Here is a 19,268-nt window from a genome sequence, read left to right as displayed (position 1 = left end):
GAGTGAGTCGATGAGTGAGTGAGTGAGTGAGTCTGTGAGTGAGTCTGTGAGTGGGTCTGTGAGTGAGTGAATGAATGAGTCTGTGAGTGAGTCTGTGAGTGAGTGAATGAGTGAGTCTGTGAGTGAGTCGCTGAGTGAGTGAATGAGTGAGTCTGTGAGTGAGTCGATGAGTGAGTGAATGAGTGAGTCTGTGAGTGAGTCTGTGAGTGAGTCGATGAGTGAGTGAGTCTGTGAGTGAGTCTGTGAGTGGGTCTGTGAGTGACTGAATGAGTGAGTCTGTGAGTGAGTCTGTGAGTGAGTCGATGAGTGAGTGAATGAGTGAGTCTGTGAGTGAGTCTGTGAGTGAGTATATGGGTGAGTCGGTGAATGAGTGAGTCGACGAGTGAGTGAATGGGTGAGTCGGTGAATGAGTGAGTCGACGAGTGAGTGAATGAGTGAGTCTGTGAGTGAGTCGGTGAGTGAGTGAGTGAGTGAGTCGGTGAGAGAATGAGTGAGTCGGTAGGTGAGTGAGTGAGTCGGTGAGAGAATGAGTGAGTCGGAAAGTGAGTGAATGAGTGAGTCGGTGATAGTACGAAAATCTGTCCACACCGCGGATTGAGTGAATTGATTGAGTAAATAAATAAATAAATGAGTGAGTGAGTTGTTAAAGAGTTCGCTCGTCATGCCGAAGCCCCGGGTTCGATTCCCGACAAGGGTAAGATGTGTGGAGCCTATTTCTGGTGTTCCCCGCCGTGATATAGCTGGAATGTTGCAAAAAGGCGGCGTAAAACCATACTCGCTCACTGAGTAAATGGATGAGTGAGTATTCTAGTTACTAACCGAACGTGGGGCAGACAAACCAGTTGCTGAGACCATGAGCAACTGTCCACACTGTCTGGTAAGATCAGCCGGCGGTGAAACTATTCTGACCCAGAATTACCATGGAATAACTCCTGCCTCATCGTGAAGATAAGGATTGTTGTCTGTTCCCATAATTATAAATTAGCAGTTATCCCGTTTTAGGTTTATCTGTTTTTAACACACGTGTCTATAATGTGAAAAGCCGTTTTCAGATGTCTCCAGTCACGACTCTGCTGGAATGTTGTTAAAAGGTGCGTAAAACCATACTCTTCGCTCATTGATTGTCATATGTGTTTGGAGCTCGGGCGAATGCATCAGCCAACCCCAAGGCGCCGCAAATTGAGAAGTTGAATTGCACCGGTCAGACGTGCAAGAACCCATGGTCGTGGGTTCGAATCCCGTTTCGCCCTGATTATGTTTCTGCATATGTCAGTACCACACCCCAGTCTGTCTCCCAGACGCTGAGGAATATATTAAAAAATGACTCCAACTCAAGTCTAGAGTGATTTGGCAAGTCTGGATTGCCTCAAACAATGGCCATTGTTAATCAGATGTCACTACAGCCTGGTATCGTCAGTGGTGAGCGTTCGCCAACGCCATCAGCAGTCAACCTGCCAGGAGAAACGGCTGCGTAATATGACACTGACAGAGCGTGTGTGTGTGTACACGGCAACATGTAGGGCACTGACGACACTTGCTAGACTTTGTTCAAGGCGTTGATACGCTGCCTGAACGAGAGGTTGTGGACAGAACCATCAATAGTTATGGTTGATTGTTAACTGACTTTCTTAATGATGCCAGCTATTTTACTTGAAAAGGCAGGATAAACTCTAATGATATTACATACGTATCCACTAGTGGTATGTCAGTGTTGGATTATTGTTAACGTCCACATGAAAGTCTATAATCGTTTGGTGAATTTTGTGTTGTGGGACCTAATGATATTGTCAGTAAGGCAGGATGTGTGGGAGAGATTGATCGTCAGTCTATTTTAAAGTTTGATGATTCCATTTTGTCTTGGTCCATTAGAGTGACTATTCCAGTATATATACACTCTTCAAAAAGAGAAACGCACAGGTAGATTATTAGTACTTTTATTGTACCTAATAAAGTCGATATATTTAATTCAATATCATAGATACAAATATGAAATTTTGGAGCTCGATAGTCACATATTGTCGTTGTACAACACCATTGAAAACTGTTCATTGTCATGTCGGGGGCACGGGTGGCCCAGTCGTCTAAGGCGCCGCAATTCGCTGTGCAGAGTTGCGTCCCTTGGGCACGCCAGAAACCTATGTTTGTGGGTTCGAATCCCGGTTCGTCCCGATTATCTTTCTAGGTTTGTCAGCACCATACCCGTGCTCGTGGGTTTCACCGAAGTGGTAAACGTCTAAGACATGCATCACTTCGGGCTTTCCTCCCACATTAAGTTGACACGCCGTGATATAACTGGAATACCAAACTCACTCACTCATTGTCATGTCACATAGGGGCGGTCGGGTAGCCTAGTGGTTAAAGCGTTCGCTCGTCACGCCGAAGACCCGGGTTCGATTCCCGACATGGGTACAATGTGTGAAGCCCATTTCTGGTGTTCCCCGCCGTGATATTGCTGAAATATTGCTAAACGCGGCGTAAAACCATACTCACTCACTCACTCATGTCACATAAGGCCCAAAGGTTGCGCTGAACTCAGTATTTCGTGTGAAGCAATCACAGCTCTGCATCTCATCGGCACTGGCTGGATAAGTGTACGAATTCTGTCCTGCGGAATTCTGCGCCATTCTGCTTGCAACGCGTTGGTCAGTTGTGGGAGTGTCTGCGGTGTGTTCTGACGTTGACGTACACGTCGATCGAGTAAATCCCAGAGGTGTTCGATTGGGTTGAGATCTGGAGATCTCGACGGCTAGGACAAGCCGTTGATGTTGGCATTATGAAGGTAGTCTACCGTGACACGAGCTGTGTGCGGAGGAGCGTTGTCTTGTTGAAACAGCACCCTCTGTCGGTCAATGATTGGAAGAAGGTGACGTTGAAGAATCTGATTCATGTAGCGATCTGCTGTCAAATTTCCCTGAACCACAACTAAGTCAGATCTCGTGGTGTAGGATATGCCCCCCCCCCCCCCCCCCCCCCCCCCCCGCGAAGATGGTTCCTGACAGTCTGGTCCGATATCTTCCTCAAACCAGGGATACGTCCTGCAGTCTCCGTAAGCTGTGGCATTGCGATGACGTAGGTGACAGTCGAATGTAGCGATCCTGTGCAGGGGTGGTAACTCTTGGGCGGCCGGTTCTCGGACGGTCTGCAGTGGAATTGAACTGTGCGTATCGGTCACAAAGGCGGCAATTGAATGATAAATTATTGGCTTATGCTTGCCTTTTCTATAGCCACTACCGCGAGCTACGAATGCCATAACTTGCACGTGCATTTTGCTTTACTGTTTTCCTTCATGACATTTTTGAATAAGTACGAAAACAATGCCGTTTAAAACAATGCAAATCGACAATGGCTGCGTTTTCAGGCACCGTTTGTCGATTATTAGGCCACCAACATTTTCCAATAATATACATCTTATTTTTATACCGGATTTTTTGTGTAGCCAGGTTCAATGAACTACATACTACCTGTGCGTTTCTTTTTTTGAAGAGTGTACAACAGCAAGATTACAGAAGTCGGATCCAACTGTGACACCTCTGTCGTTTGTATCTTCAATAGCGTTCCCCAGGCACTGAGAGAAATTATTTTGAATCTAGAATCAGAGTGATATAGATTGTGATTTTGTTTATGTACAGGGTTTCACGTGTAATGTACAAATGTGCTTTGCAGCTCTCAGTTTGGAAACAAGAAGCGTCGTGTTTGTAAGCAATGGTGGGCAGTCGAGTTATCTATCTGTGGAACAATAAGTGCGCTGGAGAGAAACCTCAACTGAAGAATGTATATGCCGGACCACGTATGAACTTAGTCCAGAAAGAAAAGCGAATCCATCAAAGAATCTGGAAAATCTATGTGGATCGGACAATAATGACTCCATCATCAATGTACTAGCCTTTGCTGATGATATTGTTTGATATAAGGACATAACCCCATTAGGCCGGGCCCCGCTATCCTGCATGATAGCGGAACGTGAAATTAAGACAAGACATGGTATTTGGATGAAATGGTCGCGGATGTGGAGGTACTGGTGAACTGCCGAAAACGAACTTAAAGTCCTGTTAGTTGAATCCAATGCAGGAACCACTGCCCTGCAACAACCGTTGCCAAGCAACTCATGTTGCTTACCAATGCAACGACCGCTGCCCCGCAACTACAGTTGCCAAACAACCCAAGTTGGCTATGCAGGTAGCGCTGCCAGGCAAGTATCATTGCCAAATAATGAGCGAGGGCAACTGTTGTTCCCAAGTTGACCATCCGCGGACATAAAGCGGACACCAAGCCATCCGCTGTAAAGCAGAATGGATAATTGGTTCCGCATCGACTTGACCTGGACATCTACATGTTTGGTCAGCTCACCCCCCCCCCCCCCCCCCCCCCCCGGATAACGAAGTTATTTTCCCGAAGGTGCTGCCTGAAAGAATAAAAAGGATCTAGGCCAGAGACGATGGCACCATGCAAACTAGCACGTAGACGCGCACAATGAAGGTGTTTAGCTGTGATAATAACAACAACAACGGAGACAAGCCTGATATAAAGGCTTTAGTTCTGAGCACTAAATGCTATTAATGGCTGAATCGGAGACAGTTTTTAACATTATGATTGATAGTCACGGTGCCTGCTGTAATAAAAGCACACTATAAATAGCAATAAGTCAAATATTATACATTTTCGACCGCAATCATTCTTGTGGACGAACTGCGTATATCCAATTTGTGGTGGACACATTTCAGAAATTGTGGAAAGTTACTGCTATTTAGGGGTATTGTTAACAGAATATCTGGACTATACACGTACGGCAAAGGCAGCTGCTAGCTCAGGTAGCAGAGCGCTTGGTTTAGTGATCTCTAAATATAACATATGAGGTGGTATGCAAATACTGTACACTTATAACGTTATATGGCACGGTGGTGTGGTCTGTTTTAGAATACAGATCTTGTATATGGGGAATGAATAACATGTCCGACATCAAGGCTGTACAGAATCACGCAATGCGTTTTTATCTGGGTTTGAAAAGGTATACCCCAAACTTAGCTGTAAGCGGTGACATGGCATGGCCCCCCACCGTAGTCCGCCAATGGGTAAGTGTGGTTCGACTATCTATACGTCTTTGTCCTCTAAACCAGGATCGTAAACTATTTTTGTGGAGTAATCTCTGGACAGCTATAAGAATTAGTAGATCAGGGTTTGGAACATCCCCCCCCCCCCCCCCCCCCCCCCCCCCCACCCCGACAATTGTTTTAGCATAGGTTTATTGTTACAGAGATAAAACGTTTTGTTTATAAATTCACAAACAATTGAATGTAAAAATGCAATTTCACACCCCGTTGGTCCATCGTGCTCGGAGTGAGTGAGTGAGTATGGCAATATTCCAGCGATATCACGGCGGGGAACACCTTAAATCGGCATCACACATTGTACCCATATCGGGAGTCGAACCGCTTTAACCACTAGGCTAACCGATCGCGCCCATCGCGCTCGGAAGGTTATAAACTTAGAGTATACTGTTGTTTCAATAGGACTGTACTTTTGATGAGTATGTCACCCGCCCTATCCCTCGTGCCCACATGAACCACTTTGGCTAAATTCAGATGTGGCGCCGCAACAAATAGAATTAGGACGATATATCAACATGCCTCGAGAAGACAGGAAGTGTTTTCAGTGTCTTAACGTTGTTGCAGGTGAATGCCATGTCATCTTAAATGGTCCTGAGTTAAACTCAGATCTTATCAACATGTTATATGTACAGAAAATAGCCTTTATTTGGTGAGATAATATTATGTTTTTTTACGAAAAAGAAAAGTGTTTTACACAGCTGATCGTCACCTGTATTTTATATATGCTAAACATGTGAATACATTGTTAAAAGAGTCTCTCTTATCTCAGTAAGCAGTGGCCCATACATGTAGTTTATTATGCAACAGAGTTATAATGAATAGGGGTGAGACCGCCATAAAAATCTGTCTGTCTGTCTGTCTGTAGTGCACATGCGCCAGTGGGGAAAGCAAATAAGAACTATTAACGACGTCAACGTCCCGAGTTGCACCACTCCTTCGTATCTGTGTTAAGGCTTGTATCATACACAATCAGCACAAATAGTCTCTGGTTCAGATCTTGACTAATATATAGACTAAAATTTTTTATATTACACAATACATGTCTCTCCTCTAAAATTATTTGTGTCCTTATGCTGATTTCACCGAGCTGGTTGTACTGGTTAACATAAATCTAGATTGGTTTTGTACTCATAAACCACATATATTTCACACTGCAGTGCAGGACTAGTTCAGATAGTAGATGCAGTTAGTAGATGGTGTCTGGTTCAAATCGAATACTGTCAATAGATGGTGTCTGGTTCATATCTTAGACAGTAGATGACCCCTGGTTCAGATCGAATACGGTCAGTAGAAAGTGTCTGGTTTCAATCCTATACTGTCAATAAATGATGTCTTGTTCATATCTTCGACGGTAGATGACCTCTGGTTCAGATCGAATACGGTCAATAGATAGTGTCTGGTTCAAATCGTATACAGTTAGTAGATGATGTCTGGTTCAAATCGTATACAGTTAGTAGATGGTGTGTGGTTCAGATCGAATACGGTCAATAGATAGTGTCTGGTTCAAATCGTATACAGTTAGTAGATGATGTCTGGTTCAAATCGTATACAGTTAGTAGATGATGTCTGGTTCAAATCGTATACAGTTAGTAGATGGTGTGTGGTTCAGATCGAATACGGTCAATAGATAGTGTCTGGTTCAAATCGTATACAGTTAGTAGATGATGTCTGGTTCAAATCGTATACAGTTAGTAGATGATGTCTGGTTCAAATCGTATACAGTTAGTAGATGGTGTGTGGTTCAGATCGAATACGGTCAATAGATAGTGTCTGGTTCAAATTGTATACAGTTAGTAGATGATGTCTGGTTCAAATCGTATACAGTTAGTAGATGGTGTGTGGTTCAGATCGAATACGGTCAATAGATAGTGTCTGGTTCAAATCGTATACAGTTAGTAGATGATGTCTGGTTCAAATCGTATACAGTTAGTAGATGGTGTGTGGTTCAAATCGTATACAGTTAGTAGATGGTGTGTGGTTCAGATCGAATACGGTCAATAGATAGTGTCTGGTTCAAATCGTATACAGTTAGTAGATGATGTCTGGTTCAAATCGTATACAGTTAGTAGATGGTGTGTGGTTCAGATCGAATACGGTCAATAGATGGTGTCTGGTTCAAATCGTATACAGTTAGTAAATGATGTCTGGTTCAAATCGTATACAGTTAGTAGATGATGTCTGGTTCAAATCGTATACAGTTAGTAGATGGTGTGTGGTTCAAATCGTATACAGTTAGTAGATGGTGTGTGGTTCAAATCGTATACAGTTAGTAGATGGTGTGTGGTTCAAATCGTATACAGTTAGTAGATGGTGTGTGGTTCAAATCGTATACAGTTAGTAGATGGTGTGGTTCAAATCGTATACAGTTAGTAGATGGTGTGGTTCAAATCGTATACAGTTAGTAGATGGTGTGTGGTTCAGATCGAATACGGTCAATAGATGGTGTCTGGTTCAAATCGTATACAGTTAGTAGATGATGTGTGGTTCAAATCGTATACAGTTAGTAGATGGTGTCTGGTTCAAATCGTATACAGTTAGTAGATGGTGTCTGGTTCAAATCGTATACAGTTAGTAGATGGTGTGTGGTTCAAATCGTATACAATTAGTAGATGGTGTGTGGTTCAAATCGTATACAGTTAGTAGATGGTGTCTGCTTCAAATCGTATACAGTTAGTAGATGGTGTGTGGTTCAAATCGTATACAGTTAGTAGATGGTGACTGGTTCAAATCGTATACAGTTAGTAGATGGTGTGTGGTTCAAATCGTATACAGTTAGTAGATGGTGTCTGGTTCAAATCGTATACAGTTAGTAGATGATGTGTGGTTCAAATCGTATACAGTTAGTAGATGGTGTGTGGTTCAAATCGTATACAGTTAGTAGATGGTGTCTGGTTCAAATCGTATACAGTTAGTAGATGGTGTGTGGTTCAAATCGTATACAGTTAGTAGATGGTGTCTGGTTCAAATCGTATACAGTTAGTAGATGATGTGTGGTTCAAATCGTTTACAGTTAGTAGATGATGTGTGGTTCAAATCGTATACAGTTAGTAGATGATGTGTGGTTCAAATCGTATACAGTTAGTAGATGGTGTCTGGTTCAAATCGTATACAGTTAGTAGATGATGTGTGGTTCAAATCGTATACAGTTAGTAGATGGTGTGGTTCAAATCGTATACAGTTAGTAGATGGTGTGGTTCAAATCGTATACAGTTAGTAGATGGTGTCTGGTTCAAATCGTATACAGTTAGTAGATGGTGTGTGGTTCAAATCGTATACAGTTAGTAGATGGTGTGTGGTTCAAATCGTATACAGTTAGTAGATGGTGTGTGGTTCAAATCATATACAGTTAGTAGATGGTGTGTGGTTCAAATCGTATACAGTTAGTAGATGGTGTCTGGTTCAAATCGTATACAGTTAGTAGATGGTGTGTGGTTCAAATCGTATACAGTTGGTAGATGGTGTGTGGTTCAAATCGTATACAGTTAGTAGATGGTGTCTGGTTCAAATCGTATACAGTTAGTAGATGGTGTCTGGTTCAAATCGTTTACAGTTAGTAGATGATGTCTGGTTCAAATCGTTTACAGTTAGTAGATGATGTGTGGTTCAAATCGTATACTGTTAGTAGATGGTGTGTGGTTCAAATCGTATACAGTTAGTAGATCATGTGTGGTTCAAATCGTATACAGTTAGTAGATGGTGTCTGGTTCAAATCGTATACAGTTAGTAGATGGTGTGTGGTTCAAATCGTATACAGTTAGTAGATGGTGTGGTTCAAATCGTATACAGTTAGTAGATGGTGTCTGGTTCAAATCGTATACAGTTAGTAGATGGTGTGTGGTTCAAATCGTATACAGTTAGTAGATGGTGTCTGGTTCAAATCGTATACAGTTAGTTGATGGTGTGTGGTTCAAATCGTATACAGTTAGTAGATGGTGTGTGGTTCAGATCGTATACAGTTAGTAGATGGTGTCTGTTTCAAATCGTATACAGTTAGTAGATGGTGTGTGGTTCAAATCGTATACAGTTAGTAGATGGTGTCTGGTTCAAGTCGTATACAGTTAGTAGATGGTGTCTGGTTCAAATCGTATACAGTTAGTAGATGGTGTGTGGTTCAAATCGTATACAGTTAGTAGATGGTGTGTGGTTCAAATCGTATACAGTTAGTAGATGGTGTCTGGTTCAAATCGTATACAGTTAGTAGATGGTGTCTGGTTCAAATCGTTTACAGTTAGTAGATGATGTCTGGTTCAAATCGTTTACAGTTAGTAGATGATGTGTGGTTCAAATCGTATACAGTTAGTAGATGATGTGTGGTTCAAATCGTATACAGTTAGTAGATGATGTGTGGTTCAAATCGTATACAGTTAGTAGATGGTGTCTGGTTCAAATCGTATACAGTTAGTAGATGGTGTCTGGTTCAAATCGTTTACAGTTAGTAGATGATGTCTGGTTCAAATCGTTTACAGTTAGTAGATGATGTGTGGTTCAAATCGTATACAGTTAGTAGATGATGTGTGGTTCAAATCGTATACAGTTAGTAGATGATGTGTGGTTCAAATCGTATACAGTTAGTAGATGGTGTCTGGTTCAAATCGTATACAGTTAGTAGATGGTGTGTGGTTCAAATCGTATACAGTTAGTAGATGGTGTCTGGTTCAAATCGTATACAGTTAGTAGATGGTGTGTGGTTCAAATCGTATACAGTTAGTAGATGGTGTGGTTCAAATCGTATACAGTTAGTAGATGGTGTCTGGTTCAAATCGTATACAGTTAGTAGATGGTGTGTGGTTCAAATCGTATACAGTTAGTAGATGGTGTCTGGTTCAAATCGTATACAGTTAGTTGATGGTGTGTGGTTCAAATCGTATACAGTTAGTAGATGGTGTGTGGTTCAGATCGTATACAGTTAGTAGATGGTGTCTGTTTCAAATCGTATACAGTTAGTAGATGGTGTGTGGTTCAAATCGTATACAGTTAGTAGATGGTGTCTGGTTCAAGTCGTATACAGTTAGTAGATGGTGTCTGGTTCAAATCGTATACAGTTAGTAGATGGTGTGTGGTTCAAATCGTATACAGTTAGTAGATGGTGTGTGGTTCAAATCGTATACAGTTAGTAGATGGTGTCTGGTTCAAATCGTATACAGTTAGTAGATGGTGTGTGGTTCAAATCGTATACAGTTAGTAGATGGTGTCTGGTTCAAATCGTATACAGTTAGTAGATGGTGTGTGGTTCAAATCGTATACAGTTAGTAGATGGTGTGTGGTTCAAATCGTATACAGTTAGTAGATGGTGTGTGGTTCAAATCGTATACAGTTAGTAGATGATGTGTGGTTCAAATCGTATACAGTTAGTAGATGATGTGTGGTTCAAATCGTATACAGTTAGTAGATGGTGTGTGGTTCAAATCGTATACAGTTAGTAGATGGTGTCTGGTTCAAATCGTATACAGTTAGTAGATGGTATGTGGTTCAAATCGTATACAGTTAGTAGATGGTGTCTGGTTCAAATCGTATACAGTTAGTAGATGATGTGTGGTTCAAATCGTATACAGTTAGTAGATGGTGTGTGGTTCAAATCGTATACAGTTAGTAGATGGTGTGTGGTTCAAATCATATACAGTTAGTAGATGGTGTGTGGTTCAAATCGTATACAGTTAGTAGATGGTGTCTGGTTCAAATCGTATACAGTTAGTAGATGGTGTGTGGTTCAAATCGTATACAGTTGGTAGATGGTGTGTGGTTCAAATCGTATACAGTTAGTAGATGGTGTCTGGTTCAAATCGTATACAGTTAGTAGATGGTGTCTGGTTCAAATCGTTTACAGTTAGTAGATGATGTGTGGTTCAAATCGTTTACAGTTAGTAGATGATGTGTGGTTCAAATCGTATACAGTTAGTAGATGATGTGTGGTTCAAATCGTATACAGTTAGTAGATGATGTGTGGTTCAAATCGTATACAGTTAGTAGATGGTGTCTGGTTCAAATCGTATACAGTTAGTAGATGGTGTGTGGTTCAAATCGTATACAGTTAGTAGATGGTGTGGTTCAAATCGTATACAGTTAGTAGATGGTGTCTGGTTCAAATCGTATACAGTTAGTAGATGGTGTGTGGTTCAAATCGTATACAGTTAGTAGATGGTGTCTGGTTCAAATCGTATACAGTTAGTTGATGGTGTGTGGTTCAAATCGTATACAGTTAGTAGATGGTGTGTGGTTCAGATCGTATACAGTTAGTAGATGGTGTCTGTTTCAAATCGTATACAGTTAGTAGATGGTGTGTGGTTCAAATCGTATACAGTTAGTAGATGGTGTCTGGTTCAAGTCGTATACAGTTAGTAGATGATGTCTGGTTCAAATCGTTTACAGTTAGTAGATGATGTGTGGTTCAAATCGTATACAGTTAGTAGATGATGTGTGGTTCAAATCGTATACAGTTAGTAGATGATGTGTGGTTCAAATCGTATACAGTTAGTAGATGGTGTCTGGTTCAAATCGTATACAGTTAGTAGATGGTGTCTGGTTCAAATCGTTTACAGTTAGTAGATGATGTCTGGTTCAAATCGTTTACAGTTAGTAGATGATGTGTGGTTCAAATCGTATACAGTTAGTAGATGATGTGTGGTTCAAATCGTATACAGTTAGTAGATGATGTGTGGTTCAAATCGTATACAGTTAGTAGATGGTGTCTGGTTCAAATCGTATACAGTTAGTAGATGGTGTGTGGTTCAAATCGTATACAGTTAGTAGATGGTGTGGTTCAAATCGTATACAGTTAGTAGATGGTGTCTGGTTCAAATCGTATACAGTTAGTAGATGGTGTGTGGTTCAAATCGTATACAGTTAGTAGATGGTGTCTGGTTCAAATCGTATACAGTTAGTTGATGGTGTGTGGTTCAAATCGTATACAGTTAGTAGATGGTGTGTGGTTCAGATCGTATACAGTTAGTAGATGGTGTCTGTTTCAAATCGTATACAGTTAGTAGATGGTGTGTGGTTCAAATCGTATACAGTTAGTAGATGGTGTCTGGTTCAAGTCGTATACAGTTAGTAGATGGTGTCTGGTTCAAATCGTATACAGTTAGTAGATGGTGTGTGGTTCAAATCGTATACAGTTAGTAGATGGTGTGTGGTTCAAATCGTATACAGTTAGTAGATGGTGTCTGGTTCAAATCGTATACAGTTAGTAGATGGTGTGTGGTTCAAATCGTATACAGTTAGTAGATGGTGTCTGGTTCAAATCGTATACAGTTAGTAGATGGTGTGTGGTTCAAATCGTATACAGTTAGTAGATGGTGTGTGGTTCAAATCGTATACAGTTAGTAGATGGTGTGTGGTTCAAATCGTATACAGTTAGTAGATGATGTGTGGTTCAAATCGTATACAGTTAGTAGATGGTGTGTGGTTCAAATCGTATACAGTTAGTAGATGGTGTCTGGTTCAAATCGTATACAGTTAGTAGATGGTATGTGGTTCAAATCGTATACAGTTAGTAGATGGTGTCTGGTTCAAATCGTATACAGTTAGTAGATGATGTGTGGTTCAAATCGTATACAGTTAGTAGATGGTGTGTGGTTCAAATCGTATACAGTTAGTAGATGGTGTGTGGTTCAAATCGTATACAGTTAGTAGATGGTGTGTGGTTCAAATCGTATACAGTTAGTAGATGGTGTGTGGTTCAAATCGTATACAGTTAGTAGATGGTGTGTGGTTCAAATCGTATACAGTTGGTAGATGGTGTGTGGTTCAAATCGTATACAGTTAGTAGATGGTGTCTGGTTCAAATCGTATACAGTTAGTAGATGGTGTGTGGTTCAAATCGTTTACAGTTAGTAGATGGTGTGTGGTTCAAATCGTTTACAGTTAGTAGATGATGTGTGGTTCAAATCGTATACAGTTAGTAGATGATGTGTGCTTCAAATCGTATACAGTTAGTAGATGATGTGTGGTTCAAATCGTATACAGTTAGTAGATGGTGTCTGGTTCAAATCGTATACAGTTAGTAGATGGTGTGTGGTTCAAATCGTATACAGTTAGTAGATGGTGTGGTTCAAATCGTATACAGTTAGTAGATGGTGTCTGGTTCAAATCGTATACAGTTAGTAGATGGTGTCTGGTTCAAATCGTATACAGTTAGTAGATGGTGTGTGGTTCAAATCGTATACAGTTAGTAGATGGTGTCTGGTTCAAATCGTATACAGTTAGTTGATGGTGTGTGGTTCAAATCGTATACAGTTAGTAGATGGTGTATGGTTCAGATCGTATACAGTTAGTAGATGGTGTCTGTTTCAAATCGTATACAGTTAGTAGATGGTGTGTGGTTCAAATCGTATACAGTTAGTAGATGGTGTCTGGTTCAAGTCGTATACAGTTAGTAGATGGTGTCTGGTTCAAATCGTATACAGTTAGTAGATGGTGTGTGGTTCAAATCGTATACAGTTAGTAGATGGTGTGTGGTTCAAATCGTATACAGTTAGTAGATGGTGTCTGGTTCAAATCGTATACAGTTAGTAGATGGTGTGTGGTTCAAATCGTATACAGTTAGTAGATGGTGTCTGGTTCAAATCGTATACAGTTAGTAGATGGTGTGTGGTTCAAATCGTATACAGTTAGTAGATGGTGTGTGGTTCAAATCGTATACAGTTAGTAGATGGTGTGTGGTTCAAATCGTATACAGTTAGTAGATGATGTGTGGTTCAAATCGTATACAGTTAGTAGATGGTGTGTGGTTCAAATCGTATACAGTTAGTAGATGGTGTCTGGTTCAAATCGTATACAGTTAGTAGATGGTATGTGGTTCAAATCGTATACAGTTAGTAGATGGTGTCTGGTTCAAATCGTATACAGTTAGTAGATGATGTGTGGTTCAAATCGTATACAGTTAGTAGATGGTGTGTGGTTCAAATCGTATACAGTTAGTAGATGGTGTCTGGTTCAAATCGTATACAGTTAGTAGATGGTGTCTGGTTCAAATCGTATACAGTTAGTAGATGGTGTGTGGTTCAGATCGTATACAGTTAGTAGATGGTGTCTGTTTCAAATCGTATACAGTTAGTAGATGGTGTCTGGTTCAAATCGTATACAGTTAGTAGATGGTGTCTGGTTCAAGTCGTATACAGTTAGTAGATGGTGTGTGGTTCAAATCGTATACAGTTAGTAGATGGTGTGTGGTTCAAATCGTATACAGTTAGTAGATGGTGTCTGGTTCAAATCGTATACAGTTAGTAGATGGTGTGTGGTTCAAATCGTATACAGTTAGTAGATGGTGTCTGGTTCAAATCGTATACAGTTAGTAGATGGTGTGTGGTTCAAATCGTATACAGTTAGTAGATGGTGTGTGGTTCAAATCGTATACAGTTAGTAGATGATGTCTGGTTCAAATCGTATACAGTTAGTAGATGGTGTGTGGTTCAAATCGTATACAGTTAGTAGATGGTGTGTGGTTCAAATCGTATACAGTTAGTAGATGGTGTGTGGTTCAAATCGTATACAGTTAGTAGATGGTGTGTGGTTCAAATCGTATACAGTTAGTAGATGGTGTGTGGTTCAAATCGTATACAGTTAGTAGATGGTGTCTGGTTCAAATCGTATACAGTTAGTAGATGGTGTCTGGTTCAAATCGTATACAGTTAGTAGATGGTGTCTGGTTCAAATCGTATACAGTTAGTAGATGATGTGTGGTTCAAATCGTATACAGTTAGTAGATGGTGTGTGGTTCAAATCGTATACAGTTAGTAGATGATGTGTGGTTCAAATCGTATACAGTTAGTAGATGGTGTGGTTCAAATCGTATACAGTTAGTAGATGGTGTCTGGTTCAAATCGTATACAGTTAGTAGATGGTGTCTGGTTCAAATCGTATACAGTTAGTAGATGGTGTCTGGTTCAAATCGTATACAGTTAGTAGATGGTGTGTGGTTCAAATCGTATACAGTTGGTAGATGGTGTGTGGTTCAGATCGTATACAGTTAGTAGATGGTGTCTGTTTCAAATCGTATACAGTTAGTAGATGGTGTGTGGTTCAAATCGTATACAGTTAGTAGATGGTGTCTGGTTCAAGTCGTATACAGTTAGTAGATGGTGTGTGGTTCAAATCGTATACAGTTAGTAGATGGTGTGTGGTTCAAATCGTATACAGTTAGTAGATGGTGTGTGGTTCAAATCGTATACAGTTAGTAGATGGTGTCTGGTTCAAATCGTATACAGTTGGTAGATGGTGTGTGGTTCAGATCGTATACAGTTAGTAGATGGTGTCTGTTTCAAATCGTATACAGTTAGTAGATGGTGTGTGGTTCAAATCGTATACAGTTAGTAGATGGTGTCTGGTTCAAATCGTATACAGTTAGTAGATGGTGTGTGGTTCAAATCGTATACAGTTAGTAGATGGTGTGTGGTTCAAATCGTATACAGTTAGTAGATGGTGTCTGGTTCAAATCGTATACAGTTAGTAGATGGTGTGTGGTTCAAATCGTATACAGTTGGTAGATGGTGTGTGGTTCAGATCGTATACAGTTAGTAGATGGTGTCTGTTTCAAATCGTATACAGTTAGTAGATGGTGTGTGGTTCAAATCGTATACAGTTAGTAGATGGTGTCTGGTTCAAGTCGTATACAGTTAGTAGATGGTGTCTGGTTCAAATCGTATACAGTTAGTAGATGGTGTGTGGTTCAAATCGTATACAGTTAGTAGATGGTGTGTGGTTCAAATCGTATACAGTTAGTAGATGGTGTCTGGTTCAAATCGTATACAGTTAGTAGATGGTGTGTGGTTCAAATCGTATACAGTTAGTAGATGGTGTCTGGTTCAAATCGTATACAGTTAGTAGATGGTGTGTGGTTCAAATCGTATACAGTTAGTAGATGGTGTGTGGTTCAAATCGTATACAATTAGTAGATGGTGTGTGGTTCAAATCGTATACAGTTAGTAGATGATGTGTGGTTCAAATCGTATACAGTTAGTAGATGATGTGTGGTTCAAATCGTATACAGTTAGTAGATGGTGTGTGGTTCAAATCGTATACAGTTAGTAGATGGTGTCTGGTTCAAATCGTATACAGTTAGTAGATGGTGTGTGGTTCAAATCGTATACAGTTAGTAGATGGTGTCTGGTTCAAATCGTATACAGTTAGTAGATGATGTGTGGTTCAAATCGTATACAGTTAGTAGATGGTGTGTGGTTCAAATCGTATACAGTTAGTAGATGGTGTCTGGTTCAAATCGTATACAGTTAGTAGATGGTGTCTGGTTCAAATCGTATACAGTTAGTAGATGGTGTGTGGTTCAAATCGTATACAGTTAGTAGATGGTGTGTGGTTCAAATCGTATACAGTTAGTAGATGGTGTCTGGTTCAAATCGTATACAGTTAGTAGATGGTGTGTGGTTCAAATCGTATACAGTTGGTAGATGGTGTGTGGTTCAGATCGTATACAGTTAGTAGATGGTGTCTGTTTCAAATCGTATACAGTTAGTAGATGGTGTGTGGTTCAAATCGTATACAGTTAGTAGATGGTGTCTGGTTCAAGTCGTATACAGTTAGTAGATGGTGTCTGGTTCAAATCGTATACAGTTAGTAGATGGTGTGTGGTTCAAATCGTATACAGTTAGTAGATGGTGTCTGGTTCAAATCGTATACAGTTAGTAGATGGTGTCTGGTTCAAATCGTATACAGTTAGTAGATGGTGTCTGGTTCAAATCGTATACAGTTAGTAGATGGTGTCTGGTTCAAATCGTATACAGTTAGTAGATGGTGTGTGGTTCAAATCGTATACAGTTGGTAGATGGTGTGTGGTTCAGATCGTATACAGTTAGTAGATGGTGTCTGTTTCAAATCGTATACAGTTAGTAGATGGTGTGTGGTTCAAATCGTATACAGTTAGTAGATGGTGTCTGGTTCAAGTCGTATACAGTTAGTAGATGGTGTGTGGTTCAAATCGTATACAGTTAGTAGATGGTGTGTGGTTCAAATCGTATACAGTTAGTAGATGGTGTGTGGTTCAAATCGTATACAGTTAGTAGATGGTGTCTGGTTCAAATCGTATACAGTTGGTAGATGGTGTGTGGTTCAGATCGTATACAGTTAGTAGATGGTGTCTGTTTCAAATCGTATACAGTTAGTAGATGGTGTGTGGTTCAAATCGTATACAGTTAGTAGATGGTGTCTGGTTCAAATCGTATACAGTTAGTAGATGGTGTGTGGTTCAAATCGTATACAGTTAGTAGATGGTGTGTGGTTCAAATCGTATACAGTTAGTAGATGGTGTCTGGTTCAAATCGTATACAGTTAGTAGATGGTGTGTGGTTCAAATCGTATACAGTTGGTAGATGGTGTGTGGTTCAGATCGTATACAGTTAGTAGATGGTGTCTGTTTCAAATCGTATACAGTTAGTAGATGGTGTGTGGTTCAAATCGTATACAGTTAGTAGATGGTGTCTGGTTCAAGTCGTATACAGTTAGTAGATGGTGTCTGGTTCAAATCGTATACAGTTAGTAGATGGTGTGTGGTTCAAATCGTATACAGTTAGTAGATGGTGTGTGGTTCAAATCGTATACAGTTAGTAGATGGTGTCTGGTTCAAATCGTATACAGTTAGTAGATGGTGTGTGGTTCAAATCGTATACAGTTAGTAGATGGTGTCTGGTTCAAATCGTATACAGTTAGTAGATGGTGTGTGGTTCAAATCGTATACAGTTAGTAGATGGTGTGTGGTTCAAATCGTATACAATTAGTAGATGGTGTGTGGTTCAAATCGTATACAGTTAGTAGATGATGTGTGGTTCAAATCGTATACAGTTAGTAGATGATGTGTGGTTCAAATCGTATACAGTTAGTAGATGGTGTGTGGTTCAAATCGTATACAGTTAGTAGATGGTGTCTGGTTCAAATCGTATACAGTTAGTAGATGGTGTGTGGTTCAAATCGTATACAGTTAGTAGATGGTGTCTGGTTCAAATCGTATACAGTTAGTAGATGATGTGTGGTTCAAATCGTATACAGTTAGTAGATGGTGTGTGGTTCAAATCGTATACAGTTAGTAGATGGTGTCTGGTTCAAATCGTATACAGTTAGTAGATGGTGTCTGGTTCAAATCGTATACAGTTAGTAGATGGTGTGTGGTTCAAATCGTATACAGTTAGTAGATGGTGTGTGGTTCAAATCGTATACAGTTAGTAGATGGTGTCTGGTTCAAATCGTATACAGTTAGTAGATGGTGTGTGGTTCAAATCGTATACAGTTGGTAGATGGTGTGTGGTTCAGATCGTATACAGTTAGTAGATGGTGTCTGTTTCAAATCGTATACAGTTAGTAGATGGTGTGTGGTTCAAATCGTATACAGTTAGTAGATGGTGTCTGGTTCAAGTCGTATACAGTTAGTAGATGGTGTCTGGTTCAAATCGTATACAGTTAGTAGATGGTGTGTGGTTCAAATCGTATACAGTTAGTAGATGGTGTGTGGTTCAAATCGTATACAGTTAGTAGATGGTGTCTGGTTCAAATCGTATACAGTTAGTAGATGGTGTGTGGTTCAAATCGTATACAGTTAGTAGATGGTGTCTGGTTCAAATCGTATACAGTTAGTAGATGGTGTGTGGTTCAAATCGTATACAGTTAGTAGATGGTGTGTGGTTCAAATCGTATACAATTAGTAGATGGTGTGTGGTTCAAATCGTATACAGTTAGTAGATGATGTGTGGTTCAAATCGTATACAGTTAGTAGATGATGTGTGGTTCAAATCGTATACAGTTAGTAGATGGTGTGTGGTTCAAATCGTATACAGTTAGTAGATGGTGTCTGGTTCAAATCGTATACAGTTAGTAGATGGTGTGTGGTTCAAATCGTATACAGTTAGTAGATGGTGTCTGGTTCAAATCGTATACAGTTAGTAGATGATGTGTGGTTCAAATCGTATACAGTTAGTAGATGGTGTGTGGTTCAAATCGTATACAGTTAGTAGATGGTGTCTGGTTCAAATCGTATACAGTTAGTAGATGGTGTGTGGTTCAAATCGTATACAGTTAGTAGATGGTGTGTGGTTCAGATCGTATACAGTTAGTAGATGGTGTCTGTTTCAAATCGTATACAGTTAGTAGATGGTGTCTGGTTCAAATCGTATACAGTTAGTAGATGGTGTCTGGTTCAAGTCGTATACAGTTAGTAGATGGTGTCTG

Source organism: Haliotis rufescens, unplaced genomic scaffold (genome assembly GCF_023055435.1).
Source record: "Haliotis rufescens isolate VD_foot unplaced genomic scaffold, xgHalRufe1.0.p SCAF_5, whole genome shotgun sequence".
Lineage (NCBI taxonomy): Eukaryota > Metazoa > Mollusca > Gastropoda > Lepetellida > Haliotidae > Haliotis > Haliotis rufescens.
Note: the sequence above shows the minus strand (reverse complement) of the source record.